Source organism: Peromyscus maniculatus, chromosome 7 (genome assembly GCF_049852395.1).
Source record: "Peromyscus maniculatus bairdii isolate BWxNUB_F1_BW_parent chromosome 7, HU_Pman_BW_mat_3.1, whole genome shotgun sequence".
Lineage (NCBI taxonomy): Eukaryota > Metazoa > Chordata > Mammalia > Rodentia > Cricetidae > Peromyscus > Peromyscus maniculatus.
In genome coordinates this window covers 50,872,113-50,882,493 of record NC_134858.1, presented here as the reverse complement: position 1 = coordinate 50,882,493, position 10,381 = coordinate 50,872,113, and the positions used below count along the sequence as shown (strand labels likewise).

At 44.9% G+C, this 10,381-nt stretch overlaps 1 long non-coding RNA gene across 1 annotated transcript; it reads right to left on the bottom strand.

The window, feature by feature from the left end:
• Positions 1-245: 245 nt before the first annotated feature.
• LOC143274254 (uncharacterized) lies at positions 246-3,434 on the bottom strand. Its single transcript, XR_013052744.1, has 2 exons — positions 3,294-3,434; positions 246-393 (listed from the first exon to the last, which is right to left on the bottom strand). It is a non-coding gene; the product is annotated as an uncharacterized LOC143274254 (long non-coding RNA).
• Positions 3,435-10,381: the final 6,947 nt, after the last annotated feature.

Sequence of the window (10,381 nt, the reverse complement as noted above, 5' to 3'; positions counted from 1 at the left end):
AAATATAGTGTAAACTTGATGTATGTCATTAATGCTACCTGACTTAAAATGAAGATTGTCACAGAAGCCTTCAAAAGTGTGAACTAAAATAAACCTTTTAGCAAGTGAATCACTCAAATGTTTTGTTAGAGACGGAAAACTGAAATGCACACATACTTCATCTCCTTTGACTGCATAGACTAAGTAAACCACTTGGTTATCTTCCTGTTTTATAACCAAGGTGATTCAAAGAGACAGAATCAATGTGATGCTTACAAATGAAGATATTTATTATGTTGTGTTTATTACATAGCCAGTGAGCCTCACTTCTGTCATGGAGGTGGTCAAGTCCAGTCTTCAGGCTGCAGACTCAGAAGAATTGATGCTGTCCCTGGACTGCAGAGGTCATTCTGCCTAGAAACACACAAACAAACAAGCCAGTATTGCCAATGAAGTCCAAAGGCAGGCTTCTGGAGAATTCCACTTTGCTTAGAGCAAACCAGCCTTTTCATTCTATTCAGTCTTCAGTGAATTAGACGACACTCACACACCAGGCAGTGGTGGAGCACGCCTTTAATCCCAAGCACTCAAGAGGCAGAGACAGGTGGATCTATGTGAGTTCCAGGATGGCCAGGGCTATGTAGAGATCCTGTCTCAAACAAACAAACAAACAAACAAAAGCTGATCTCCAAATACAGCTGCAAAGAAATATCTGGAATGGTCATTGATGTCATGGCTCAGCAAAGTTGACACATTAAAATAGACACCCCAACCCTAGGAAAACAAAGCGTTCTTATTTACATGTGAAATCTAAAACAATAGAACTTCTAAAAGCAGAGATGAGGCTAGGAATGGCTAGGAATGGTAGGAGCTTATTGGAGTTTCTGGAGAAGTTATTGACCGAAAGATGCAATCATTCAATTAGATAAGAGGAATGAACAGTAAGTACTTACTGAACAATAAATACAATGATGGATATGTGTATTAGGTCGATTCAATAATTCCACATTGTGTGCATATGTCATGGCATATGTATCCCATAAATGTATATAATTTACCAACGAAGGGACCAGTATTAGCTCAAGACACCCCAAGACCAAGTTCTCAGTACAAAGGAGATTTATTTGCCCCAGAGGGACAAAGGGCAGGAAATAAGAAACAAAGACAGGGGCTGGAGAGATGGCTCAGAGGTTAAGAGCACTGACTGCTCTGAGTTCAATTCCCAGCAACCACATGGTGGCTCACAACCATCTGTAATGAGATCTGGTGCCCTCTTCTGACCTGCAGTCATACATGCTGTATACATAATAAATAAATAAATAAATAAATAAATAAATAAATAAATAAATAAATAAATAAATAAATAAATAATAAATAAATAAATAAACAAATAAAGAAGAGACAAAGACAGGAGACAGAGGAAGAGGGATGGGGAAGGGAACAAGGGACATTTGTTCTGGAGAGGGTGGGGCATGACAAAGGACTGCCTCTGCATAGAGAGGAGACAGATGTGGCACATAGGCAAAGGACAGTTTCTAAAGGTAAAAAGGGAAACCTGTGTTAGAATGAGGTAGGGTTTTTTTGTTGTTTAATTTTTTTTTTGTTTTGTTTTTGTTTTTGTTTTTCATTTGAGACAGGGTTTCTCTGTGTAGTTTTGGAGACTGCCATGGAACTCACTTTGTACGTCAGTCTGGCCTCAAACTCACAGAGCTCCATCTGTCTCTACCTCCCCAGTGCTGGGTTTAAAGGTATGTGCCACCGATCTCTAGCTAGGATGAATTATTTAATGTTGATTGGGCATGTTAATTAGGGCAGCCAAAAGGGAGCTTTTGATTGCTGGACCTTGGTAGTCAGCCTCAGGAGGAGAAAGTGGCCAAAAGGGGGCCATAGATCTTGTGACTAGCTCTAGGAATGTAATCCAATGGTTTTTAGCAAGGCAGACGGAATGGGGCGGGAGAGGGAGAAGGGCCAGGCCTGCCAGAGCCACATTTGCCATGTTTGGGCTGGCCAGAGTCCTTTCAACTAATACTCAGTTTTAAACGCTAGCCGGTACAGATACCATGTCGTGTCACTCATTCTATAAAGTTGCAGAACAGTCACCCCGGGCTGCCCTCTGAACCTGACACACACGACTGAAACCATGTGGTCACTAAGTGTTGTCACACAGTCTCTGTCACTAGCGCCTCACTGCTGCCGTTCCTATCGGGAAGCCCCTGTAGTGACCTTTCCTGTCACCAGCCTGCCGAGGAGAGCTACAGTGACCTTGGAGAGAGAGACAGCTGCCCCGGTTACCAGGATCCTCTTCACCGCCCTGTCTGCAGCACACGGGTATTGGAGAGCCTCTTGCTTTACATAGTTCATCCATTAGCATGCTCAGTTTTTCTGGGCCTGTGAAGCCTTGGTTTTCTATTGTCATGGCAGTTTTAGCATTCCAACTGTGGTTAATGTGGACAACATTCTCTGCCTTCCATTCTGGGGAAAAGTTGGCACTTCTCCTGAGATTCGTGACAGAGTATTAAATCTAATATTCCTGAAAATGCTCCCAAATCAATAAAATCTCCCATATTTACCCCCCCTTCCCCCCTGGCTTTCTGATAAAGTGCCTTAAAAAAAAAAAAAAAAAAAAAAAAAAAAAACACTGTCAGAGCCAGGCATGGTGGCACAAACTTTTAATCTAGCACTTGGAAGGCAGAGGCGGGCAGATCTCTGAGTTTGAGTCAGCCTGGTCTACAGAGTGAGTTCCAGGACAGCCAGGGCTACTAGAGAGACAGTCTCAAAACAAAAAACACCACCCAGCAACAAAAAAGCCAAAACCCCAAACAAAACAAAAGAAAAAACAGTGGCATAACCCCCAAGTCCCTGTAAGCAGCAAGTTTGTGGCAATGTTCTGTTTTGTTTGAGACAGTATCTCTAGGTTTTCCTAGAACTTGCAACATATTCTGGACTGGCTTCATACTCAGAGAGATCCACCTGCCCAAGGGAATTAAGGTGTATACTTTGTTAGAATTCCTAGCCACTCCCCCATCTATATGACCTCAAGTGTGCTGTCCAGTAGCCAGGCAAGATGCTTAGTCATCCCAGACCCTTAACATCCTATATAATCCATGTGCTACATGATCACATAATTTGCACACAGTGTGATCACGTAATCTATGCACATGCACGGCATAGCAACATAACCCATATGCACATGTGTGGAGGGGGAACGTATAAAAATCAGGTTCCACGTGTTCCTTCTCTCTCTTCTTGCACAATCATTCCATGAGCCTGTGCGCACCCCTTCTATTTATTCCCTTCCCTTAATAAACTCTTACAGTGAGTTTCGTTGTGCCTCATGGTTTCTCTCACATGGTAAACAGCGCCACCTAATAAATGACACACGGGGTTGGGGATTTAGCTCAGTGGTAGGGCACTTGCCTAGCAAGCACAAGGCCCTGGGTTCAGTCCTCAGCTCTGAAAACAAACAAACAAACAAACAAACAAACAAACAAATAAATAACACACTTTGTGAGGAAACTGCCTGGCTTCATTTTGAAGACAGGAGCCATTGCGCTGTCTTTTTAAAAAATAAGTTTCTATTTACTGGGAGAGTTGAGTTGCTCCTGTTTCCTGGAACCTGACCTTTCCCAACCCATGACCCGGATTTGTTTTTGAGAATACCCTTACCCTCCCTGACCTCTCCCTAATCACATGGTGACCACATGATGTTTTTTCAGGTTTCTTGTATTTCCTATTGCCCCATTGTCTCCCTTCTGTAAAACTACTCCTTAAAAGGAACCCAAGAGATGGATTCGGGGCTGCTCTGTTTAACCCAACTTAGGAGGCAGTCATTGGCCAACTCTAGGGTGCATCCCAATAAAAAAAACCAAGCTTCCTTCAAATTTGGCTTAAATCGTGGTAGTGGTCTTATTCTTGCCTTTGGGATCAACATTTTCTGGAGGTCCTGAAGGGCCCAGAGTAAGTCTGAACATTAGCCCACCAACCCAGCTTCTTCTAGTGCTTGACCCTTGCCCTACATTCTCAGTCACAGGGAGAACAGCTAGATGGTTAAAGATTAAGACAAGATCCCAGCTGTGTCAAGAGCAGTGTTAAGACAACCACAGACTTGTGTAAGCCACCCTCCTACTCCACCCACTCTCCTCCACCTCCCCCACCCACGCCTCCCACCCATCCCCCTCCACCCCTCAAACACATACACACACACACACACACACACACACACACACACACAGTTAAGCTTATAGCTTATACAAACACTGTCATCATAAGTTGTAAATCCTGGAGTATACTCTCCTCCTTTGACTCCCCTCAAGAGACCTATTTCTCAAGATTGTAAAAATTTCTTTGACTCCCCACGCTGGGTATGGATTTTTGCTATTAAAAAAAAAAAAAGCTTATGGTCTCTTCTCAGGGTCACAAAACCAGATCCCGACTTGCCTGTGGCCCTGACTAGTTAGAAGTTCTGGTGCCCACGGTGATGGGATAAAGTTGCTTCTGCTCATCTATCTGTGGTGGCCTTGCTTCAATATTGGTGCAATTCCCAGACCCAACAGACTCAATGAGATTCAGACCACTCATCCAAATTCTAAACCAGGACCTTTCCTCTGGAACTCCAGGGTACTGGGGGGACTGCCTCATGAGGCACGTGCCTTGAGACGTTCCAAGGCTCCGGGGCTGCCTTCGGTTCTTGGATTATGGGGTGAACTTTCATGCTGAGAAAAGCAGCAAGCATCTACAGAGGCCTCCTGGTGAGTCATAGCCTGGTTCTGTTTTGTGGGATCCCAATCTGGGACGTTGGGGGGAGTTCAACAGGACCCCAATATTCTCCTGTCCAGGACAAAAAGTGAGTCGTCACGTTGCACCACCCACCTGAGGTTCTTGGTCTGGTTTTGTGTCCATTTGTCTCGTCTTTGGCTTCATATTTACTGTCCTTTTTCTGCCTTTTGTACTTTCTGTGTTCATCAGTTCATAACACTAGCAAGCCCAGCTGCCCTCTAACCTGTGTTCTAAAGAATTTTGATAAACTTGACCCTGTTATGGTTAAGGAGGAATATGATTATCCTATCACCGAGAGTCTCTTCGGAACATTCTGTGACACTGAATGACCAGCAATCGGGCTTGGCTAGCCCTCCCACGGTACTTTTGATTCTCAGACAGCCAGGGCAGCGGTTAATATCACCCACAGTAAGCCTGACCACCCAGGTCAGATTGGATACATCTTGCCTTGCCCTGAAGCAACTTCCAACCTGTCCCCCTGGATGAAGGTCTGTATGGTCTGCAATGGGCAAGGTGGCCAAGCCCTGGTTTTTGGCAGACCAACCTTTCGAGGGCCTGTAGCAGAGACCAACGAGGCCCCTCTGAACTCCGTTGTGCAGGAATCACAGGAGGAAGAACCCCTTTTCCCTCGTAAAATCATCTCCCCCCTCTTCCCTCTCCACCTTTGCCACCCAAGTCCCTGAAGGGTCCAGGAATATAGAAGTATAAAATTATAAGCTTTAGAGATGGAAGCTGACAGTCACCAGCTTTGAAGGTTAACTTCTAACAATAGCTCTCTGCTTTACAGCCAGCTCCTCTGTCAGCAGCCAGGGGTTAACTTTTAACCTCCTTACCCCTTATAGTCAACAACTGCCTGGACCAAAGTTAACTTTTTGTTTGTTTGGTTGGTTTTTTGAGACAAGGTTTCTCTGTGTAGCTTTTAGAACCTGTCCCAGAACTCACTGGGTAGACCAGGTTGACCCCGAACTCCTGATCCGCCTGATCCGCCTGATCCGCCTGACTCTGCCTCCCCAGTGCTGGGATTAAAGGCCTGCCCAAGTTAACTTTTAATAGTTGTTTCTACGTGACTTCTAGCATGCATTCGATGCCTGATGTTTCTATGTGACTCCTAGCATCCACCCTGAGCCTAATACTTTCCTCTTACTATAAAAAGGGGGCCAGAACCCATCTTCAGTGCCACAGCCTCAGAGATCCTGAACACTGGCTGTGGTCTCAGCTAGCTGATAAGCTTTTGTGCCCTGCAGTGATTTAATTTGACTTTGATTTTTTTCTTTGTTTTTTTTCTGGAATAAAGTTTGCTTCTGGTTTAATAGACTTTGGTGGTCTGTCCCCCATTATTGACTGACCCTGGACCTAACATTCCTACCACCAAGGCCTTATTCTGCACCCCCATAGCACTTATCCCTATCCCATCATTTAGTTATTCCCTACTTCTGCCTTTTTTCTCCCCCCACCCCCAGCTCTTTCCTCCTGTTATACCCAGATGTTGGGGACCCTCAAAAGACCACCACAGAGACCAAATCTCATATGTTAAAAAAAAAAAAGCCTTTATTTCAAGTTCAAGCTTGGAGAACTCTCCATCTGTCTGACAAAGTGGTGAGAACAGAGAGTCCTGAGCCAAGGCAGGGTAGGGTTTTTATCATAGCAGAGTTGGGGTGAGGGACTTGCAGGGACCCTGATTGGCTGACATTTGTCTAGGGGTATCTTGGCAAAGGGGGAATAGGTATGTGCTAGGCTATGGGACATCTGGTGATCTTATCTAATCTTATCTATTTTTTTTTTAATTTGGAGCTGAGGACCGAACCCAGGACCTTGCGCTTGCTAGGCAAGCACTCTACCACTGAGCTAAATCCCCAACCCGTCTAATCTTATCTAATGGTTGCAATGTTGAGAACTTCCCCTTAGATGCTGGCCCTCCTGGGGGCTCATGGCTTTTCCTAGGGACTGGGTGGTACCTGCCAGTAAGCCTGTCATGGCAGCTGTGTCTGGGCCCCTAAGCCTGTCCTGGCAGCTGTGTGTTCAAGCTGTTTTAGGTCCCCCACACCTACCTCCTGTTGGTTTAAAAAAAAAAATAAGCGGTGCTTGTACCGTGTGAGAAAGGACAGAGGCACGACAAAACCCTGTATCAGAGCTTTATTAGGAGGGGGAGGACAGGAGAGAGCTTAGCCAGGCCTGTTGGAGAGACGTGAGGAGGAAGGGGGGGGAGGAAGGGGAAAGAGCAGAAGAGAGAGGAGTGGTGTCTATGTCCAGTTTTTAAGGATTCCCCTGCACATGCACAGTTGGGCTTACGGAGCTACGCCACACATGCGCTGATTGTTGCATGACCATGCCAGGCACACGTAAACATGCAGCGCACACTGATGACGTAAGACGTAAGACCCCTTGCTTAGCTGCTGAACTGTGCATGTGTGGTCATGCAGCTGGAGTGGCAGCAGCATCCTAACATTCCAGCCTTTTTGCTTATTATAAAAAAGTGAGCCGGGCGGTGGTGGCGCACGCCTTTAATCCCAGCACTCGGGAGGCAGAGCCAGGCGGATCTCTGTGAGTTCGAGGCCAGCCTGGGCTACAGAGTGAGTTCCAGGAAAGGCACAAAGCTACACAGAGAAACCCTGTCTTGAAAAACCAAAAAAAAAAAAAAAAAAAAAAAAAAAAGTGGGTGAACAAAAATAGGGGCATTGTTTCTCCCAGAAAAAAAAAAAAAAAAAAAAAAAAAAAAAAAAAAAAAAAAAAAAAACTGCTTCCAGCTGACTTGGTGGGCATCGGGTGACTTTTGGGGGGGTGGGTAGGAAGGGAGCTTCTGAGGTAGACAGGCGTCCTGGGATGGTGGGCTGTCGTCTGCTGCCCTGGAGCCGTCCATCCCTCTTGGTTTGGCACTTTGGATGCTTTTGTGTCTGACAGGAGGCTGGTGAGACGGAGAAAGGCTTAGAAGAAGAATTTTTTTCCCTTTGGGGGGTTCCCAGGGTAATAGAGGGGATCCTGAGACCAGGAAAGTTTGGGTTTGGCACTTATCTGAAGTAGATCAGACCTGTCCAGATGGATTTAAGCTGGTTTCTGGAGCTTAGAAGAGACTTTGGCTGTCTTTTTGTTTTATTGATCATGTCTTTTGCCCTATAAAAGCTTCTCAGTTTCAAGAGGTCCCATTTATTAATTGTTGTTCTCAGTGTCTGTGCTACTGGTGTTATATTTAGGAAGTGATCTCCTGTGCCAATGCGTTCAAGACTACTTCCTACTTTCTCTTCTATCAAGTTCAGTGTAACTGGATTTATATTGAGGTCTTTGATCCACTTGGACTTGAGTTTTGTGCCTGGTGACAGATATGGATCTATTTGTAATCTTTTACATATTGACATCCAGTTATGCCAGCACCATTTGTTGAAGATACTTTCTTTTTTCCATCGTATAGTTTTGGCTTCTTTGTCAAAAATCAGGTGTTCATATGTGTGTGGATTAATGTCAGGGTCTTCGATTCGATTCCATTGGTCTGTATGTTGGTTTTTATGCCAGTACCAAGCTGTTTTTATTACTATAGCTCTATAGTAGAGCTTGAGGTCAGGGATGGTGATGCCTCCAGAGGTTGCTTTTGTAGGGCAAAAGACACGGTCAATAAAACAAAAAGACAGCCTACAGAATGGGAAAAGACCTTCGACAACCCACATCTGACAGAGGACTGATCTCCAAAGTATATAAAGAACTCAAGAAACTAGACATCAAAATACTGAACAATCCAATTAAAAAATGGGCTAAAGAACTAAACAGAGAATTCACAAAACAAGAATTACAAATGGCTGAAAGACATTTAAGGAAATGCTCAACATCCTTAATCATCAGAGAAATGCAAATCAAAACGACTCTGAGATACCACCTTACACCTGTCAGAATGGCTATGATCAAAAACACTAATGACAGTCTATATTGGAGAGGATGCAGAGCAAAGGGAACACTCCTCCACTGTTGGTGGGAGTGCAAACTTGTACAACCACTGTGGAAATCAGTATGGCGGTTTCTCAGAAAATTGGGAATCAATCTACCTCAAGACCCAGTCATAACACTTTTGGGCATACACCCAAGGAATGCTCAATCATACCACAAAGATACATGCCCAACTATGTTCATAGCAGCACTATTTGTAATCGCCAGAACCTGGAAACAACCAAGATGCCCACCAACTGAAGAATGGATTAAGAAAATGTGGTACATATACACAATGGAGTACTACTCAGCAGAGGAAATCAATGACAGCATGTAATTTGCAGGCAAATGGATGGAACTAGAAAATATCATCCTGAGTGAGGTAACCTAAACCCAGAAGGACAAATGGTATCTATTCACTCATAAGTGGATACTAGATATAAAGCAAAGAACAATCAGACTGCAACCCACAGAACCAGGGAGGCTACATAGCAGGGGGGACCCTAGGATGACTGTGGCAAGCCTCAGTGAAACATTTCACTATTAGGATAAGAATTTGTACTGTATCAAGCTGATAATAGAAAATAAATAAATAAATAAACAAATAAATAAATAAATATAGAAAAATGATAAATGACACTGGTTACCATGCAGAAAGGTCATGAGACACGAGCATTACAAAACCCAGTATCAGAGCTTTATGGGGGGGGGGGACGGACACAAAAGAACCAGGCCTGGGGAAGAAGCACCCGCAGAGAACAGAGAGAGAGAGAGATGGGGGGGGGGCAGGAGAGAACAGAGAGAGGGGAGGAGTCTGTGACCGGCTCTTTAAGGGTTCCTGTGAACATGCGCAGGTGGGCTTACAGAGCTATGCCACGCATGCGCTGACTGTTGTGTGACCATGCCACATGCACATAAACACGAAGCGTGCACTGATGGCATAAGACGTCAGCCCCTTGCTTAGCTGCTGAACTGCGCATGTGTGGTCATGCAGCTGGAGTGGCGGGGGAGTCATAACACCTACAACACAGAGAGAGGCAGAAGGTCACTGAGTGGATACACCAGGTCCTGCTAGAAGGGATGAAACAGGCATCACGAAAGCCCACTAAACTGTCTGAGGTAACAGAAGTGAAACAGGGTCCAGAGGAATCGCCTCCAGCTGTCCCGGAGCATCTCCTGGATGCCTATCAGTTATACACTCCTATAGACCAAGAGGACCTGGCAAATCTCAAGGTGATTAACCTGGCCTGTGTTACTCAGTTTAATGGCAGAAGACAGCAAAAAGATCTTCTGATAAAGAAGATGGGATGTTCCACCACGGCTACAATACAAGCCTCAGACACTCTCAACTCTGCCCACGCATCCATGATAAAAAGAGGAAACCTTTATAAAAGGATCAATGTACCTACTGCTAGGAAATGGGTCATTGGAAAAATGACTGTCCCCGCCAAAAACAGGTAGCCCTCCCCCAAACCCAAGCCAAATCCTAGCTATGGAAGATTAGTGAGGCTGAGGCCCCTCCCAACTAGGTCCCCAGGAGTCTATGGTTCTTGTATAATATTAGAGGGACCAGCCTCAATATTATACATCCCAGGGGCTCAGGAGAGAGAACTACTAACGGCGAGGACTATTGTCAGGAAATATAATCTCAGCACACCGAGTTCTATAGTCCACTTGCTTTAATTCCTCTGGCATAACATCCTTTATACACAGTTCA